Here is a 20,832-nt window from a genome sequence, read left to right as displayed (position 1 = left end):
CTGTCCCCTCCACGTAAGCCCCCCTTTAAGGTAACTGTGCTCAACTTGCACCTTCCTTAGGTTCTGTGCCCCATATTGTTTTGGTTTATTTCCTGACACTTCTGTCTGTACACATTTAAGTTTCATCTGTTTCTACTCTGAAAATTCTCTCATTATTGGTCCATTTTGCTTTCCATTTTCCAAATATTTTCCCATTAATTTTCTCGACTTCCATTTTTTCCTTTGTGAGTTAATCTCTGAGCCTCTTGCCTCATGTCATTTTGTGGAAATTGGGAGGGAATGGAGTTAAGCACATGATTAAATCTACCACTAGTAACTGAAAATCCCTATGAATCAATTATTGAGATTTGGTCCTTCCAGTTTAAATCATGGTTGTCTGGTCCATTAGCAAGAGTTAATTTGCTTATTCTAGGCTGGATTCCATTTACTATGCTTTCCATTTTCATTCAGAGATTCTTATTTTTGCTATCAAAATGAGTTGTCACCTTTCTTTATTTCAGTACATAATGGGAAAAAAGGTCAGTTATTTCTCAAGTATAAATTTCAAATCTGACTTCAAACCCACTTACATGAAACATAAAATGTCCAACTTTACAAAGAAATGACCTCCATCCTCTGGGGTTTTCTACAACTATAATCCCAATTGTATCCATCTTTCTTCAGTTTCCTGCTGGTTTGACTTGAGTTCTGTCCAAGCTGGAAAAAACATTTTTTTTTTTTAAGATTGATTTATTTATTTATTTATATAAGCACTGGGTACAGTCAGAAGCACTGGAGGGTGAGAGAATTCACCAGAGCCAGAGCCGGGAGCAGAGCAGGCAGAAGGACCGAAGTACACTGCTGGGGGGAGCAGCGGGCGGCTGGAGAGGTCTGCGCGCCATGCGGGACCCTCCTTCAGTGGCCGGAGAGCAGCCGGGGATCGAACTGGCACTGCAGAGGCTGTGGGCAGCTTCGCGGCCCAGCGCTCAACCGTTGCGCCACCGGGGAGGCCCTGGAAAAAACATTTTTTCTAAGAACCATTCTACCCAGTGGTCCCAGTTATATTCTGCAAGATACTGATTTTCTCTGTCGATTCGTCTTGTTGATTGTGTAGAGGAATGTTGAACTGTGACATTTTTCTTTATACCTAGGATAAAATCACTCAAACTATCTCTTGCATAATCTAGGAGGTTTTATAATGTGTCAACGTCTTTTGCTATTGAATATGTTAATAGCATAGCAGAATCAGAACCAAATATAATCTCTCCTTCAACTTTTTCCTTAAATTCTAGTAGTATTCCAATTTTAACAGTACAGCTAATTTCTTTTACAACATTCAATATATTATTATGCTATATTAAGGATTAGTATAATTAAAATTACTTATGGACCTTATTCAACCAGTGCAAAGCAAAAGGGAAGTGTGTTCATATTTCAGAGATATTGTATCCTGCATCATTTGAAATGAATATAAAAGAATCTGATCTGATTCAAAGTGTTTTAAGGTCTTTTATTATCTTTTAATAATGTTTGCCTTCATATGGTAGAAATAGTATTTTTCTGTTTAAGACACCTCATTTTCTTTGTTGGTAAGTCAAGATTGTACGTGGAAGTTCAGAGAGGAAGTGTTTCTATTTGAAAGTTCCTGTTTTCTTCCTGATAGGTGAAGAGTGCCAGGCATCTGTTTTGTGCTAAAACTTACTATAAGTGATGCTGCCTCTGAGAAACAAGCAGGAAGTACTTCTGTCCTTAAAACCAAAAATAGATGCTCTTTCTCATTATCATAACTTAAAAGGCCATCTTTTTTAATGAGATGGGCGCCTCCCTTGTGGTTTTCACAGATTTAATGATCAAATTATTTAATGCAGAGCTTGGGGAAAAATAGCTCCTGTAACACAGATAATGGGAATTTTACTCAAAGTTCAAACAACAACAACCAGCTTACTCTTTTCATTTTTTTTCTTCAAATCTTTTCGCCTCTTACTTTTATTTTTCATTTATTATTTTTATTGTTTCTGTCTTATTTTAACATGTTGGTCCATTTACACATTTCTCACTGTATTTTAACTAAAAATGATCATCACTGGGAAAATATTATTTGCAAGAAGAATTGACTGTGTCAGGATTTAGGTGTATTGTATGTAGTCTAACTTGCTTTAGAAAACACTGCAAAAATGTATTATGTATTATTAATGTATTAGCATTTAGAAGGAGGAAAATTGCTTCTTTGCTGATTTTCTCAGGTTCTGTCTGTGTTTTGGAAAGTGGGACAAAGGAAAATAAAGAGAAGTCAATGAGAGTAATTTAGGGGAAATCAGGTAATGTGTATAAAAGTGCCTTATAAACTGCTAAATAACACAAAGATATTAGTTACTGTGATTGCAAAGGTTTAATTTAAAATGAGACAAAAGAGCCACAAAGATTCAATACAGATAAATGGAAGGAGAGAAAAGAAGTAACTTGGATAAGAGAAAGTTACAATGAAAGTACCAAAAGTGGGAGGTTTTTTTAAAATCTGAAACTGCTATAGTATTTATACTTCCTACTTAAGTGATTAAGTTAAAAACATTTTAGTTATTAACCAAAAGGAAAATCAAAGGTAATTTGGACAAACATATTACCATATATGGTGGTGAGATTCAGCAAGAAACCACCAGGCATTAGGACTGCCTCAGCTCTGAATAAAGCTCTGTGCATCACAGGGAGTTTGTACTGTGCTGCCAGTTAGTTAAGGTTTAATTTACATTTGTTGATATTGTCTGAGCCTCTCTTTCTGTTCTCATTTATACCTTTGCAAGGTGTAGGTTTCACAAACCCCTTTTACAGATGTAGTGTAGATGGTAATTGACTGGCCCACCATCACTTACCAGAGGCAAAACCCTTCCCACTGCAGATTTTTGGTTTGTTCCCACATTTCCACAGATTTCACATTAGAGCAGTCAATGATTCTGTATATTTCCATATAGTTAACTAACTGAATCTAAAAGAAGTTAAGTCACAGTGGTCACTTACAAGAAATACCCCTCGGGCATGTTTTAGGCTTGATTGTTTTTATACTAAGTGACTTCAAATGAGTTCTGCTTAGGGAATACTATTTGAATTCTCAAAGAAACAAGAAACAAACAAAAACACATCTCAGCTACCCAAGTGTGGACTCAAAGTCGGGCACTAATGTGCCTGTGCTCTGTGCTCTTCAGGCTTTATCTGGAGCTTGGTATTTCTATGTTCTAATTTTATTTGGTTTCCAAAATCATAGCTGACTTGAAGAAGGGAAAGCCTGGTCCTCTGACAGCAATAGACGTGACTCTTAAAGGCAAGGGAGAAGAGATAGCAAAATATTTTGCTGAAAAGCAGCAAAATATTCCCACGAGCATAGCAACCTTCAGCCTTGGAGTGGAGGTGCTTGGGAAGGTTCTTCTCCTGGGCCTTTGTAAGCAGCCTTTGTTCCTGTTACCAGAAGTGCACACAGAAAGCATCTTATACTGTGTCCTTTGATACTTCATCAATTAGTCTTCCAAACAGATCCCAATACTACATGGCTCCAGACCCAGATCTGTAACTTGAATTTCTCCCTTGACTCTTAAAAGTTTATATTTGTGTTTCCCTTGGTGTTTGAACTTCAGCAATTGAAGTTCAAAAGGAAATTCTCTTTTATTTCTCAAAGATTGTCCTGTTGAGTTGGTGGGCTGCTCCTCTCCCAGCTCTCTTCATGGTAGTGGAAACTCAGCTTCTGCCTAGTACTACTGGGCTGGTTCCTTTTCTTCGGAGTTAGTGTTCTCTTGTTCCAACAGAGCAAAATAATTTGATATTCATATTAATGATTCTGGTCACCTGTCACATTCTGGATTCTCTGAGAAGGCATTATCTTTCAGAAAAGATGTTAATCCATATGGTTAAAATTAAACCCTGAATCCTGAACATTCTCAAGGTCGTACTCCTTGGGGTTTCTAAAATCCAAACATTAGGTTGTATTGTAACTACAGTGATGCAGAGAATATGTAATTTAATGATTTAGAGAATATACTGTTTTTGAAGAGCATAACCACTCTTTTAAGTAGCTTGTACCAGCCTTCATATAAAAATGTTGCACTCAACAAAGACTTTCAAAATATAACATTTTGTTTGCAAATGGGTGTTTTAAGTCAATAGCAGCAAATACTTGAGAGATATTATGATATCACAAAATAGTTGGAAAGGGAGATAGTAAAACTAGTGGTTGTTGACATGGAATGTTTATTTTGGAGAGAATTCTTGACATTTTTACCCCACATCAGCATAACAAGAATTTGTAGAAGAGGAGGGAAACATTAATGTATTTGTTGAGAATTAATGTCCTTTAGCACACATTTGTGTGAGTGAATATATCATGGGTAGTACCATAAATATAGTAATTAAAAAGCTGCATGCTAAACACTGTGGACTGGCTTACACATTTCTTTCCTCCCTTGATGGCTTGTATTCAAGTGAATAGGGTATTGTTCATCTTGGTTTCTTTGCATTCTTAATCAAAAATAGAAAGAAGAATAGCAGTCTCAAAGATTTGTTCTTCCTCAAAATATTGCTCATCAGATGGGCAGAAACAGATTTGAGGTTTTCAGACCAAGATATTTTTTTTCACAGTTGAGAAAAATGTCACATAGTACATACCAACATGTATTGTACATACACGTACACACCCTATTATTCCTCACTTTTGGAAACTATCACTAAAGCTATTTTCAGATAGTACCACAGTATGCTGCCATGTAATGTGTAAAAGTTGTTTAGCATAATCAGTTATACCTTAGCGCTTATGTTAAAAGAAGTGAAGTGATGAATAATATAAATACATCATTGGGCAAAAAGCATAGTCCTATAGCTGAGTGAATTTTCAAAAATTTGATTATCTCATTACGATCTGTTACCCCAGTGGCATGAACCTGAGCAAGTGGTTGTGTGAAGGCACCCCTTGGAGGAGAGGCACCACCCCTTGGGGTGATGATGTCCTGTTCTTCACCAAAGGATCCCACAGAAGACAGGCAGATGTAAAGTGGGCAATTGCTGTTTGTTTGTATGCTCAAAATGTTCACACCTATTTTCCTATTTAAGAGGCATACTGTTTTTTTTATAATTCCTATATTTCTGAATCCTCTTACTTAACACACGATATTTATTTATGAGGCTGTAAAGATTCCTTTCTGCAAAGAGGAAAGTTAATGCAATTGAAAGTGATTTGCAACTTGGCTTTGAGTCAATTAGGGTGGGAAAGGAAGGAATAGAAAGACTGTTTCTGCTCTCACCATTTAATTGGCCCCCTTACCTCCTAGTTGTGAGAATTCTTCACTTATGTATTGGTTTATTGATTTATTCCACATTTTTGGACTGCTTGCTATATATCCTAGGCCCTGGAGATTCAAACATGAACGGCCCAATCAGTAGGCATCTCCTAGATTTGAGGCCATTTCATTCCTTAATGACTGTAATGAACATCCCATTGGCTTTCTAGAATTCTACAATTCTGTCAAAAGATGGCCTGGAGATGTTCATGTTGACTGAATAAACAAACTGTAGCACAGCCTCAGAGTTTTCAAGAACACAAATGCTGCCTGAAGAATTTAAAATCTACTCCCCAGGGTGTTTTCCAGCATTAGATTTACTAATGAGCCTTGCTACTCTTGACACTATTGGAGTGCTTTCCAAGAACCAAGTCTCTCCACCAACTTCTAGAATTGCCAGAACCCATGGTGGAAAAGAGGGTAGGAAACTGAAGTGGAATGATATTGCTGTATTTTTTTTTTAAGAGTTATGGTAATCTGCAGGACAGATGCTACCAGCTACCAACTCCTCCCCCAACCCCTTCTTGCCTTTACATTCAAATGTTGTCTACCTCTTCTTCATTTTTATTTGGTTAGTCATGCTAAGAATGGTCTTTGAACTGAAGCATCTCAAGAAGCCTTGAAAGATGTTGGGTAGTGGTTACACTAGATGAAACTATATACAAACCCTTGGAAAGGTTGGCACCCTAAGGTCATTTTATTATTTTTTTAAAGATTTCTTTATTTTTATATAAGAGCTGGGGTACAGGCCAGAGGCGCAGGAGGGTTAGAGGATTCACCAGGGACAGAGCGTGGTGAAGAACAGGCAGACTTTTGACCGAAATACACTGCTGAGGGGAGCAGCGGGCACGACAGGAGAGGTCTGCCGCGCCATGTGGGAATCTCCCTGGCCAGCCGGGAATTGAACCCACACTGCAAAGGCTGCAGACAGCTTCATAGCACTGCACTCAACCCACTGCACCACTGGGGAGGTCCCCCTGAGGTCATTTTAGGAAGAGTATTCTTCAAAACTTTTTGCTTATATAGTATTTTTTGATAACATTACATTCTCCTGTGGGTGTGCTTACCTCACAAATGCCACTTTACACCTTGATTTCTACTCATATCTATGTTTATATGCCTTAAAATGAGGTTGGATTGCTTTCATTTGGAGGGTGGGGGGAGCTTGCCAGAACTCAAGGTTTTCAATATTTATGTTCTCAAACCATTTACCAATCACTTTTTTCTCAGCAGGAGCCCTGCCAAGTAGTGTGTCCTTTGTGTCATCTGGTCTATTGCCTCCAACGTCCCAACACTATTACCTGCAAACTTACTATAACCAGATTTGCTTTTATTCCCACTCTAGTTTTACTTTCCTTTTCAATATCAGCCCCTTCTGCTCCATTTTCTCACTTCCTTTGGGTTCTTATTCCATCCTTATCTCTTCCCTCTTGGACTCTCAAACTTCCCCCCTCTCCTGATTTCCCCCATTTCATTGAGAAGGACTTCTGTGAGCATTTACGCTTTCCAACAACCATCCATTCTCCTTCCTCCTCTTTGCACTGGCTCTGTTCTCTCCTCCACCACTTCCCTGAAACCGCCCTCAGTCAAGGTGAGCAGTTAATGCTGTTTTGTTTTTTAAAAATAAAATCCAAAGGTGTATATTTTCACTTCATGTCTTTATTCATCTCTTTGTATCCCATAGTCTCTCTGTCATTCTTCCTCAGTCCTTTTCAAAAGATCTTTTTCCCCTTGCCTGTTCTATCATTGTTCATCTTCTCTAGGGTTCTGCTTTTATCAACAATCCCCTAATCATCTCACTCTGCCCTGGTTCCTTCAGTGAAATAATTTTACTACTCTCTGCTAATGATCACTTATATGCCTTCATATTTGCTCAGGTTTCTTCCTCAAATTTCATGCATAAGAATATCTGAGTGTCCCACCTGAATCTTCTACACCTCAATTTGTGGTGCCCTACACTGAGTCTCTCTCTCTCTTTTTTTTTTTTATTAAATTTGTTTCTTCTCCTGGATCCTGTTCCTCTGTTGTCACTCCCATCCACCCACATGTTATCAGTCACCAAGTTGTTCTGCTTTTAGCATCTGGATGTTTCCCAAGTACTACCTCCTCTCCCCTTGCCAGCCTATCTCCAGCACCCTAAACCCTACTCTTCCTCTCATGTCCAGCAATCAGATTGGCTTCTGTAGTCTCCAACTTGCCACTCTGTCCCTTTGAAATCCATCCAGAGAAAGTAATGCACCTGAAATCCAGATCTGACCCGTCCGTGGCTGTTTGCTACCAGGACAGGGTTCCTGAATGTGTCTGCAAGGTTATGTTCTGGCTCCAGGCTTCTTTTCTGGCTACACCCTAGAGTTCAGCAACCCCTAATGACACCATGCAGTTTCTTCTGCCTTTTCTGTTGTTTTGTTTGCCAATCCTTTGCCAAGTCTGAGGACATGCCAGGCACCCCTTATTTTGTAAGCCCTCCTTGACCTCTGTGTCTGTGCTAAATGCCTCTGCTTGACATGAATCCCAGTGATCACAACCACCCCACTGCTCCACAGGGTCGGTTGTGTGCATCTGTCAGCCCTACTAAATTTCACTTTCCTAAAGACAGAGACAGTGTCTTTTTTTTTAAGTTTGTTTTTTTTTTTTCAATTTATACAAGAACTGGGGTACAGACCAGAGGCACGCGAGGGTGAGAGCATTCACCAGAGACAGAGTGGGGAACAGAACAGGCAGACTGACTGAAATACACTGCTGAGGGGAGCAGCGGGTACGACAGGAGAGGTCTGCCACGCCATGTGGTTATCCCCCTGGCCGGCCGGGAATCAACCCGCCCTGCAGAGGCTGCAGACAGCTTCACAGGACTGCACTCAACCTGCTGCGCCACCCGGGAGGTCCCCAGAGACAATGTCTTATTCATCATCCTAGCCTCAGTGGCTACATGGTGCTTGGCCTATAATACATGTTCAATGCATGTTTTGTAAATAAAAAATAACCACAGTATATCAACACATGTCTATAAAAACAGGCAACATACACGAAGGGGATTTCTGGAGTACTAGTAATGTTCTGGGTTTTGATCTGGTGTGTTCATTCTAGGAAAATCCCTGGCGCTTTCCACTTGTGATATGTGTATACTCCTTTGCCTATGCTCTACTTGAATGAAAAGTTTAAAAAAAAATAATCAATTTGATGTCTTACCTGCCCAGTACAGAACATTTCTTTTACCCTTGCAAGCTTTTAGAATTTTCACAGAATTTTCACAGAATTTTCACAGATGAAAAGGCATCCACAAAATAAGGGTCTGGTCTTCCAAAGCGGCCCGCCCTGGTGGAGGGACTCATAGTGCCCTGTGCTTTTGTTGCACTTAGGGCCGGGGCCACATGCTAATCATCATTGTGCTCGGTGCTGCCTGCAGTGACAGGAAGACTTCATTTCCCATGTGACTATGAATAATTCATAAACGTGGTTATCTGGAAATTTGTGGTCATCATTAGCATTTTAATGGGGAAAAAATGTAGTCATTATCCTAAATCTGTTTTGTTTCTACTTTTTTTCCTTCTCCCCATCACAGCTAACCCTCTGTCTTTCCCGAGTACTTGGAAACTGCCGAGCTCCCTGCTAATGTGCTGACTGGTCACTATGGGCAGACAGTACCTGGAGGCTCCCTGTCACCCAGGCAGCTCATGTACGTATGAGATCGGGCTCTATTTCTTTTTTTCCCCTTTAATTTTTATTGTAGAATTTTTCATGGCATGGAACTACAGAAGGTTTATGAGATTTAAATGAGATATTTAGACATGCAGGCGAATAGATTGCTCTAGGGTGAGTTTTTAATATTGAGTGATGAGAAACGTTATCTAAATTAGGATTTTTATAATTCAGTGACCCTGGAAGACCCGGCGTGTTTATCAGCAGTCTCCCTTTCCAGTTTCAATACATCTGTTCACATACAGGCTTTTTTTTTTAAGCTTTCTGTTTTCATCCCACTATGTAACATTAGTACCAACAGCACCTACCATAAATTAATAACATTTCCCAGAGATTGTCTTAATTTCTTTGAAATTAAAACATTCCTAAATCCAGAACAGAGAGCCATCGGGTATGTCATTGTTGACTATGTGTGAGAGTTCTCAGCTCTTCCTTTCTTGATGATTTTCCATGTCTTACAGATTTAGGTTTCCCAGACTTTGCTAGTTTGTCTTTATTGGTTAACAGAGGAGAAAAGTGATTTCTGTCTGTTTCATGATTACAATAAAGTGATTATATAAAGGGATTACTATTGCTGTAAAATTACTGTTTATTTCTTATATCTCATGAGAGTTTTCTCAAACCTATTCTTACTCCTTTTTATCTTTTAGCCTTGGGCCTGCTCTTTGGGTATTTGTTTTTATTGCTTCCTCAGACCTCTGGAATTTTGGATTCAAATCAAGGGTGTGTTTAGGGTAATTCCCCTGTGTGCCTTTGCTTCCATGCTCTTTCTGTACTTACATTTATTCACACTCACCTTTAAAATCCTATTTCCAGGTATAGTTCAGTTTTGTCTTCACTGAAAAAGTCAGAACCATCCTCACACCCTTACCCAGATGACTGTTTCTAAAATAAGCCCTGTCATTAGAAATAGCAGCGGAAGGGAGAGCTGACAAGAGTGGAGATTCAGACCCGCCACCAGCGTTAAAGCCAGCAGAGGTGGGGCAGCCGGCTTTTATACTTAAGCATTCTCCGAGGGCATTACTGGAGGACGCCGAAGTTAGCAGTTTTCATAGAGATCATACTAAGAAAAATTTACTCCTGTGTATTGTAGAATAGAAATCATGAAACTATGACCCACAGGCCAGATCCAGCCCATGACTGTTTTTGTAGCTATTCACCTTGGTTTTTAAATGTTATCAATTACATTCTAAATGCTTATATAAATACCTGCAAATCTCTTTTTTGCGTCATAAAGCCTACAATATCTATGATCTGACCTATGAAGAAAAAATTTGTCCCTGCTGTCAAAGAAAGTTGGAAGACAGGTACTATGTTAGAACCATATGAAATCATTATTTGAGCAGTTTTGACCTACCAAAATGCTAGTTTCATATGGTTCAATATAATGTATTTTTAGCAACTTCTTTCAAAGTGGTTAAAATTCTAAAACTTGGGCTCTTGGAGTGCAAGAAGTAAATTAACTTAGAAGATTCTTCTGTGGATCTTTTCATTTTTCACTGCCTTGGTCAATGATTGATCGTGCCTCTCCAGAGCTTTCCGAAGGGCTTCAAGCTACAAAGTCTTCTATTATCAAGTACTTGCAAGGAAGTGCTTCTTTTTGACTCATTTTTTACCAAGAGCTCTCTAACAGAAAACTCCTCTTGTCTTACCCTTCCTGGGTCCAGGGACTTGCTAGTCATCCCTAGGAGAAGTGGCTGTGGTCCCTGACATGCTGAGAGCATCATTGGCCCTTTTTTCTCACAGAAGGTGGGTGAAGGCCACCTTTTCCATCAGGCACACATGATGGTAACTGGGTCTGCAGCACATGGCTTGAAAGATTTTTTTCCCCAGGAACTAGCTTGTGGTGTTCACCCTCTCGTGCTCTCAGACTGTATTTTTCAGGGTTGTTGATTCCTTAGTCCAACCTATTAAAATTGTCTTATTTTTTGTGGGTTTTTTCTTACCCACCACCCTCTTTGTACTTTCATTCTCCTCTACTAAATAAGATTTACTGGTTGGAGCCTTCAGCTGACATTTTTGTGGCTAGTATTTGTGGTAGAAAACATTAACCTCAGCTGCTCTTTCTCCTGTCACCTAAGTCAAGGCCTGGGATTCTCTGGGCCAGATCTGTGTCTGCTTGGGGCCACGCTGTTCCCAGGAGAGGGGAAAGTATTTCACAAGGAGAAGATCCTCTGGAGTTTATAATTTTGTCATTAGTGTGGTTAGAGCCATCAGTTAAGACTGGCAGCATGCACTGTACCCTCAGAATTGAGGGTTCTCATGGCAAATTGGAGCTTCAGGTTTTCTTTTAGTTTAGGGACCTTGGTTCTGCCTTTCAAGGCTGTGTTCTTCCAGAACAGAATGCTGTTCTGTGGTGGAATGCGGAATGGCATCCGCTGAGCACCAAAATAAGGCAATAGCTAGCTAGAGATAACCGACTTCTCCTAGCTAGTCATAGTGGTAATTGTGCTTGAGCTTGGACTAGAGTTTTAAAATGGTCCTGGAAATTGCTAGGAAGTTTGAATCCTTGTCTATTTGTGTCCACCCTCATCCATTCCTTTGTGTGATGCAGCCATTGCACTAAGCCTGACCACCCAGATCTGTTCTTTGCCATGAATGGTCTCCTGGCCTCTGGCCTGCGGTCTCTCTACAGGCAAATCTGACCTCTGAATAGTGACCAAGTTGATGTAATTGGTGCACAGCTCAACCACCTCACTTCCCTGCAGAGAAAGTGTGCTGCATCCCCACTTGTCCAGAAGGACGCCTTGACATTTAAGTCCTCCACATTTACTTTTAATGCATTTACTTTTTGTCCTATTGCCCTTAGGAGTGTCACCCCTCTGTGTGTCCTATGCCAGCCTAAGAGGGCAGCTCTGGCAGGACACACCCTTTGCCTTTGGGTCACTGTACCAGGGGTCGTGCTGCAGAGTCTGGAACACAGAGCCAGCTTTGACACCCTGCTCACACCTCACTCTGGCTTTAAGGAATAGCAGACTCGGCCCCTCTCCCAGAAACCACCCTGGCTGGAAGCCTGTACTCCTGTCTCTCCTCAGTCTCCCTCCTGAAGCCTGTGTCTGAAATTACTCTTTATATTTTGGCCGTGTGTATGCTTTGCCTGAACTTCGACACTCGGCTCTTTTTCATTTCCCTCCTCTGTGAGAGGACAGTGCTTTATCTATGGTCGAAGCTCAAATATTTGTGGAATCATCTCGGGCTTTAGAGAGGCTCTGAATAATAAGTGTCCTTATAAAGCCCCTGGAGAGCATTTTCTAGAGCATTTGGCAGAGCCTCTGCAGGCCAAGAGGTGTGATCAGGCTCTGGGCTGTCCATGCGCCTGGCCGGGCCATACCCCAGCCCTACTCTCCTGCCTTGCTGTCCCTCTCACTCAGAGGGTGGGTGTTTCTGTAACAGGATGGTCCCCAGGGAAAGGGGAGGTTCCAGGTTCTCTGCCCCAACCAAGGGAGGGTGGAGATGAGCACAGAAAAGAAGATGCTAGAAAAGAGACTTGGAGAGGGAAGAAAGCAGGATGGAGAGCCAGGAGACCTGGAAGAGCCACGTGGAGCAGAGAGACATGTGAAGAAGCTGCACTTACTTCTTGGTCTTGGACTGGTTGGAACAGATGTGGGTGAGAGACCCTTGGGGAGGTTAATGATGGCAACTTTTATCTTGATTTTGATTTTGGTCTTTTCCTTCCAGACTTGTCTGGTCATTTCTGACCCTTTCCTGTGGGTCCCCACCAGGTGGTACCTTAGACTTGTGGCAGACTTTTGGGCCTCAGTGGTCCTGCTTTGGGCCACCCCTGTTTGTCTGGGCATTTATCCATGAGGGGATGGGTAACTTTGGGTGCTTGATTTGGAAACTTTATTCTTGCTCTTTTCTGTTTTACACACTGATTGTAGTAAAGTTCCTTTCCATTAAAGTGCCTACACACGAGAGTATATTTGCCTTGATGCAGTGAATGGCAGAACCTATTTAGAACAGGCAGGTTTGGGGGTTCTTGAGTGCTCCTCGCCCTGCCCTGTAACATTTCCTCCCCTCTGACTTAACGAAATTGCCATTTAAAAAGTTTAAACAGTGACAGGCACCCATGATTCTTTCTTTTGTCTTTCCCTCCTTGACCTCCTCTTTCTCACTGATGAAAGGCCTTAGTTTTGGTTGACACCACGCTACACTGTATCCTGAATTTCTTGGAAGTATTTCACTTCTCGCTGGATCAACTTTGAAACATTGATCTTAAAATGTCCATTTCATAGAGGGAAAAACTGAGGCTGAAATCAACATAGAATCTTGTCAAGGCGGAGGTGCACTGTAGCTTAGTTCCTCCTCCGGCCCCATCCCGGCCTTGACTCTGTGCTTTTCTCCCTCTGGGCTGTCTGATGACCTGCCGATCACCTGGTGATTTCTGCTTACCTGTTCTTCCCACTGCAGCTTTTGGTAACATGAGGCATAGAGACAAAAAGGTTCAGCATCAGAGGATGTGAACATCTCTCTCTTGCCTCTCTTATCCAAATGGTCTGGCAGCCGTAGCCTAGAGATCACTTCTTATGACAAGATTAATAATAATACAATGATAGTCATAAGACTATAAAAATCATACAAATAATACATGTTTAATATAGAAAATAAATGAAAGAAACTAGGGTCTCACAACCCTATATACCAAGAGGTAACCACTTGTAACATTTTGTTCCGTACCCTTCTTTTTTTTTTTTTTAGATTTATTTTTATTTATTTATTTATTTTATTTATTTATACAAGCACTGGGTACAGTCAGAAGCGCGGGAGGGTGAGAGAATTCACCAGAGCCAGAGCGGGGAGCAGAGCAGGCAGAAGGACCGAAGTACACTGCTGAGGGGAGCAGCGGGCGGCAGGAGAGGTCTGCGCGCCATGTGGGACCCTCCTCCGGTGGCCGGGGAGCAGCCGGGGATCGAACCGGCGCTGCAGAGGCTGCGGGCAGCTTCGCAACCCAGCGCTCAACCGCTGCGCCACCGGGGAGGCCCCCTTGTTCCGTACCCTTCTGTGCTTCAGATATTCTTAGTGTATTTATTTATTCTCTGCTTATAGGGTAATGTTGCACATGGTGTTTACTCAACAGAGCATCATAAACATCTTTCTAGACTAGTACATTTACTTTCAGCAGCAACTCAAAGCAGCTGCAGCCTGCGGTGCACTTATTCATATGCGGTTCCAGAGGGAGGCGGGAAAAATTGCTGAAGGAAGGGAGGCTGATTTGCCTCGAAATAAACGAGAACTTTGATCATGGTTCAAAAGTGCTGGTCAGGACCCATTAAATTGATTTCTCCGTCCATTATTTGGTCACAGATTGAAAAGCACTGGCCTAGAGATCACATAATTCTGGAGGGCGTGCTCTGGCAGAGGGGAGGTTCAGTGGGGGAAGTTCTGAATCCAGCTGGGGTTTGAGGAAACATTTGGAATTTGAGTTAAGACTGGGAGCATGCAAGCGGCGTTCAAGATCATTAACAGCTAAGTGGGTCTAACTGCCCACAGCAGCCAGGATATGACGTGGTCTCTCAAGAGAGGGCCTTTCTGCTCTAGTTTTAATTGGTTTTCCTGGTGTGGGAGGAAGTCCTGCAGGCTTGTCCAGAGGCAGGTGAGCCCATCAGAGGAGCCCCTGGGGAGTCTCACGGTTTCAGTAATAAGATTCCATGAATGAAGAGTGGGTGAGGGAGCTAGGGAGGGCTAAAGGCAATGAGATTTTAAAAATAACAGATTTGATTTTTCTTCTGTCCAAGAAAAAAAATATTTTAGAAAATGTATAAACACCAAAAAGCCCAAAGGGGGGTGAGGGTGGGGAACCATCGTTAAACATTTTGCATTGTCTTTTTTGTCTGTGTGTGTGAATGTAGCATCTGTGCCTCTATAAAAGCATTGTGATCCTATCATATGTGTTATTCTAGGGCCTGCTTTTTGTTGCTACATTCATCATGGACATTTCTGATTTTTAATGATCTTATGCTTTATTGCATTGCAGGGATATGTCATAATTAAGTCATCCATTGTAAAACATTTAATGTGTTCCAATCTTTTGCTGTCCTCCTAGATTAATTGTAGTAGGGGCACAAGGGGAAAATTTCCCCACTGCTCTGGGTTCTTCTCAGACTGGTCAAGCAAACAAATTAACATCTAACGGATTAGTAGGGGGGGAAAAAAGAACAAATTTAATAACAAATATATGGAGAATTTACATGGCTGTAAATCCTAGCATCAATGAGATGGATGGATGGATGGTTTGTATCCTGATTTGAGGAATAGATTAGGGCCTGGCATGCCAAGAAGACAAGAGGGGGATTTCATGTGACAAAGAGGGGATGTCTTTGTGTTACTCTGAAAATAAATTAGGTTTCTTGATAAAAATTTATTTCTAGAGACCGTAAATCTGAGTCATCTTCGTTCTTTAAGGATAGTAAGAGTTTCTCTTTTTTAAAAAGATTTTTTTTATTTATGCATACAAGAACTGGGGTGTAGGCAAAGGTGTGTGTGTGGGGGGGATTGAGTGGAGTCACCAGAGGGAGTGGGGAGCAGAATAGGCAGATCTACTGAAATTCACTGCTGAGGGGAGCAGTGGGCAAGACAGGAGAGGTCTGCTGCACCATGTGGGTCACCTCCCTGGCCGGGGATTGAACTCATGTGGCCATGGCTGCCAATAGCTTGATAGTGCTGAGACTTTAACACCTGTGCCACCAAGGGGGCCCTTGGTAAGAGTTTCTCTTGAAGCCCACAGAACCTCCACTGACTTAGCTCCACTAGTTAAGTTGACACATAGAAGCTGCCTGCTCTGGACATCTTGGAAAAATCTTGTCTAAACATTTTTTGGGAAGGAAGGACTATCTTCCATCATCATCATCACCCACAACTCATTTTTTCTTCTTAAGTATCTAGAAGTGAAATTGCTGTTACGGGGTTGCCTGCACATTTTGATTAATTAATTAATTAATTAATTTTCTTACATCACTGTTCATTTTTGGTCAGTATTTGATTTCTCCCCCCGAGGGTAGTCCCCATAGTTCTATTACCACCGGAGCACCCTAGATCCACCATCACAGTTTCCTGTGCTTGCACATTTTAAAGGCAGTGCTTGTGTGTCCAAACTGAATTCTTGAAGACTTTAATCTGTTTCCATTCCATTATCCTGTGTGAGGTCTGCTCACGTCTTCTTACTCTGAAAACAGAGAGAAAAAACATTTTGCAATATGATAGGTGAAGGATGCTATCTTCACTGTTGTATGTATCATTTTCTGACTTTTTCCTAATATTGAGACTTAACGTTTGAAAAAATTGGCTCAGTGGCCAAAAATCAGTCATATTAATACATGTGCTACAAGTCTGAAAAAAGTCGTGAACTTGTGTTGATAATGTGACTTATTTTCATTGTATGTTTTTTAAAAGTCTGATTTAAAAGTTTTGTTTTTTAGAAGTCTGATTCCTTAAAGAGACAAGCTGCCAAATTTTTTTGTATGACAATAGCTTTGGGAATTTACTTAAAATATGAGACAGAAGCCTCGGACCTTTAACTCTGAGTTTAAGAGGTGGCAGCCTGTGACCTTAGGAGAGTCCCGGGACCCAGAGGTGGAGGCCTAGCTTCCCTTCCTGGCTCTGCCCTCCTAGGCTGAGGGTGTGGACACATCATTAGAGCACCCACCAGATCTCACTTCTGACACCTATAAATTGAGGAGCTGGATTGGATGATATTTCGGCAACCTGTAGTTCAAAAATTCCATTACATTTGTTTCCAGAGAGAGAACTGCAAGCAAGGCTTGGCTCTAGGGAAAACCATGCCAAAGGCAGAGCAAATATAGTCAAGGCATAGAACTTGGAAAGTTAATAGGTAGTGAAGTAGTATTTAACCTTGGGTTTTAACTGCTGCAAAGATCTGCAAATAGGCCAAGACGAAGAGCATTTAAACAAGCATTATCACAACCAAGTAAGTAAAGGTAATTCCCTTTACTACATAACAGCAGTGACAGCAATAAAAGTGCTTTGACATGACAATGTTTGGGTTTATCTAGTTAGCTTAACAGGTGTGTCACCCCATTCCTGCTGTAATCGTGTAAATGCTCTTGATAGGAAAAGTTCGAGTAACCATGACGGGTGTAATTAAGTAGAGCAGTTCTCAAAGTGTGTATATTGAGTAAATGAGCAAATAAGTACTTACTTGAAAACTTAACCCTGTGTTGATGGGGAGTGGAGTAGGGTGGAGGGATCCTCTTGCACATTTCAAGTTTTCCCAACTCTTACTTCCGAACACGTTTAGTTGTATCCTATCAGTTGTGTTCAGGGCTGCTTCTTTCTAAACACTGCAGCCCATGATTTGTGCCCTCCTGATTCACCATCCTCCTCATCCATGTCTGCATAGAGTCCTCTGCCAATTGGGAAACCCAGGTATATTTTGATGTTAGCTTCTTCTACTTTTGTAGAAATACAAAATCCTCCTTTCTAAACTTTCCTTCTCTGTTAGTTTCCTGTTGTTGCTGTAACAAGTTACTGCAATCCTAGTGACTTAAAACAGCACAAATTTATTATTAACCATCTTGGAGGCAAGAAGTGGGAAAGGAGTCTTACTTGGCTATACCCAAGGTGTCAGCAGGACTGGTTTCTCCTGAAGGCTCTTGGGAACTCTGTATCCTTGACATTTTTGGCCTGTGGTGGCTACCAGTATTCTTTTCTTCAAAGGAATCTTGAACGTGGATCACTCCAATCTCTGTACCTTGTTTTACTGAGACACACCTCCTTGGCTGTCAACCTAAGCAGGTAGCTCAGCCCTAGCCAATTTCATGGACCTTGCGGTCTGTAGGCCCCTCTCTTCACTATGGGCCATCAGCATCAGGTAACAGCGCCATGCACCTGCCAGTCAGTCCTTATTCTAATAGCTTGTAAGTCTTCAAAACTTCAGCTCTTCAGTCCATTAAGCTGGAGTTCCATCCTTTCTTCTGGCCCAAGCATTGATTGCTCATGATTTTGACATTTTCTTTGTATTTAAATAGTTGTTATTTCTGTCTTACTCAGTTTTTCCAACAGAGTCTTTGTTTGTCATCTTGGCTTACCATATTGATTAGCAACTTCATCACACATACTGCTTACAGGAAGTATAAGATCCTTGAATCACCAGATTGAAATCTATGATTTCCACAGAACTTTAACCACACCTAAGCGTTAAGTAAATTTTAATTCGATGGATGGGGATTCTGCACACCCTTCTACTGAGACTCATTGTACCTGAGTGACGGCAGTTTTATGGTGAAGTGAAGTGCAGTCTCGTGGGTGGCCCCTTGCTGCCCCAGTCGCTCATCTGAGAACCGTGACCTGGGAACCCAACCCTTGAAATTGGTCAGCTGAGCTGTCTACTGCCAATATTTTTAGGTACTCATAAATGTAGAGCTTGTGTTCTTGTTTATTAAATAAGAGTTTATCTTGATATCAATACTAACAAAAGTTCTTTGGAGAGTGGAATTAAAATTGAAGGTACAGGGCCTCCCCTGGTGGCGCAGCAGTTGAGCGCTGGGCTGTGAAGCTGCCTGCAGCCTCTGCAGTGCCAGTTTGATCCCCGGCCACCGGCGAGGGTCCCACATGGCGCTCAGACCTCTCCTGTTGCGCCTGCTGCTCCCCTCAGCAGTGTATTTCATCACTCTGCCTGTTCTGTTCCCCCCTGTGGCTCTGGTGAATTCTCTCACCCTCTGCGCTTCTGACTGTACCCAGTGCTTGTATAAATAAATGAATAAATAAATCTTTAAAAAAAAAAAAAAAAGGTCCAGGTCACTAGAATGGATTTATTTAAAAAAAAAAAAAAAATTGAAGGTACAAATTCAAATCCTTGTTCTTTGTTAATTTATGATTTATGCTTTGTTCTTTGTTAATTTATGCTTTCTTTTTTTAACCTCCTCTGTAATCGACTTCTGAGATGGAGAGCTGAATGTTTATTTTGTTGACATAAAAACATGATGTAATGAAAACATCCTCTTCACGTGGAATCTCTGGATCTATGCTTTTCCCTGCAGTTACAGAAAGAGAGCAGAACTAAGAAACCATAGCTTAAGTCCTTGGTAGTAGGAACTGACATCCTAGAAAGAAGCCTGCTTGGCGTCTGCTTTTTTTTTTTTTTAACTAGAGGCATTCTTTATTTATTTATTTGTTTGGTTTGGTTTTTTTTTGTTTATACATGCACTGGGTACAGTCAGAAGCGCGGGAGGGTGAGAGAATTCACCAGAGCCAGAGCCGGGAGCAGAGCAGGCAGAAGGACCGAAGTACACTGCTGAGGGGAGCAGCGGGCGGCAGGAGAGGTCTGCGCGCCATGTGGGACCCTCCTCCAGTGGCCGGGGAGCAGCCGGGGATCGAACCGGCGTCACAGAGGCCGCGGGCAGCTTCGCAACCCAGCGCTCAACCACTGCGCCACTGGGGAGGCCCTTGGCGTCTGCTTTTAATGTGGAATGAGATGCTGCAAAAAGTGGCAGAATTGTCCCTGGAGGGAACTAATGTGACTTTCTCTTACTCTTTCATAGACTAGCTTTTTTGTTCCTGTAGAGTGTGGTGAGCACCTGCAAACTCATGCCCTGCTTTTCTGGGTTAACAACCATAGGGGCTTCTGAGCATCCTGTCCTCACACTCCATATGAAAAGGTGGGGGTGATGGGGATGGCCTAGAGATAATCCCTTCTGCTGTATACAGGCTTTCACTTAGAGAGAGATGAGGAAGTGTTTTGTTCCCAGGCCACAGCACCTCCTGCTAACGAAGTAGCAGGTGAGAAATGCCCCAGTCATACTTTGGTAGCTTAAGACCCATCTTCTGGGAATAGCTCAGGGAAGAAGAAAAATATGCAACTTTGTGGGGAAATTTTGAAACCAAAGCAAATAGTTATTTCTCCAGGTTTCTTGGACATTTGTTCATTTATGCAAACCTGGAATTGTTCTTGGGGAAAGTGAACTCCAATGACCTGAATGAAAACCACAAAAATCCTTGCAAAATGAAATCCGTGGACTTCTGAAAGGAATGAATTGGCATATTTCAGTCATGAGACAGGTCAATTGTTGTTAGACTCAGTGCCCTCTAGACTTTCCTATTATGAGTGTGTGCAGGGATGTGTGTGTGTGTGTGTGTGTGTGTGTGTGTATGAAATAGCAAGCATGTACTAGTAAGTATTCCATAAAAAGTGTTTTGTTAAAGGTATATCTGGACTTTTAAGTCAGTCTTTCTCATTTAATTTTATGGAAAATACTTAAATCCTTTATATTTGTTTTCTCCATTGAATTTTCTTAAGAGTATTTGATGACGGGGAAAATTGATTCCATCTCCCAAGCAACAAGGAAATTCCCTGAAGAGCTAAAGTTACATATTCCTAATTTGGAACTTGACAGCAATAAATCCAACATGACTTGGCTAAATTGTGCATATCTGCTACCATCCTATCCTTGTGTCTGGGAACTGATTAGGAGTCAAGAGGATTTCCTGTTGTTTTTGATGTTGGGAGGAAGAAGCTTTTTGTTTTTGCAATCACGGTTTCTAACACTGAAGGGTCCAGTTTAAAAAAAGCTCAGAAGAGGCTTCCGCTTTTTCTGTTTTCTGAGAAACAAGGTGGAGTTACGGCTGGAAGAGTAATAAGAGTCAATCAATAGACTGATTGATCCTGCTTGGGCTATACCGGTAACGCCATACTGGCTTCTCAGGAGGGTCCAAAGAGTTGCATGTGGCTCTCCAAGAGTTTATGTTTTCATCTTGTAGACAAGACCAAAGGTAGCCTCTATCATTTAGAATTAAATTATGTGATAGAGCAGCTTGGAGGAGAGGAAGGCTGGTAAAGATATGTGTAATAGGTCAAGTTCAAGGAGAAAAAACAAATTTTGACAGCATT

The 20,832-nt window shown here is 41.5% G+C and overlaps 1 protein-coding gene across 11 annotated transcripts in view; it reads left to right on the top strand.

The window, feature by feature from the left end:
• The window catches only part of APBB2 (amyloid beta precursor protein binding family B member 2), a 359,532-nt gene that overhangs the window by 146,559 nt on the left and 192,141 nt on the right, over positions 1–20,832 (top strand). For 10 of the 11 annotated variants that reach the window (XM_054688336.1, XM_054688343.1, XM_054688342.1 and 7 more), the window contains one exon: positions 8,854–8,967. The exons of the other annotated variant lie outside the window; for it this stretch is intronic. The gene's annotated coding sequence lies outside the window, so the exon portion shown is untranslated. The remainder of the gene's footprint in view (positions 1–8,853; positions 8,968–20,832) is intronic. 11 annotated transcript variants of the gene reach the window in all.

This window comes from Talpa occidentalis, unplaced genomic scaffold (assembly GCF_014898055.3).
Source record: "Talpa occidentalis isolate TD23 unplaced genomic scaffold, MPIMG_talOcc4v2.1 talOcc4.6, whole genome shotgun sequence".
In the NCBI taxonomy this organism is placed as follows: Eukaryota; Metazoa; Chordata; class Mammalia; order Eulipotyphla; family Talpidae; genus Talpa; species Talpa occidentalis.
The sequence above is the reverse complement of the archived record's forward strand: the minus strand, read 5'-3'. Positions and strand labels throughout refer to the sequence as shown.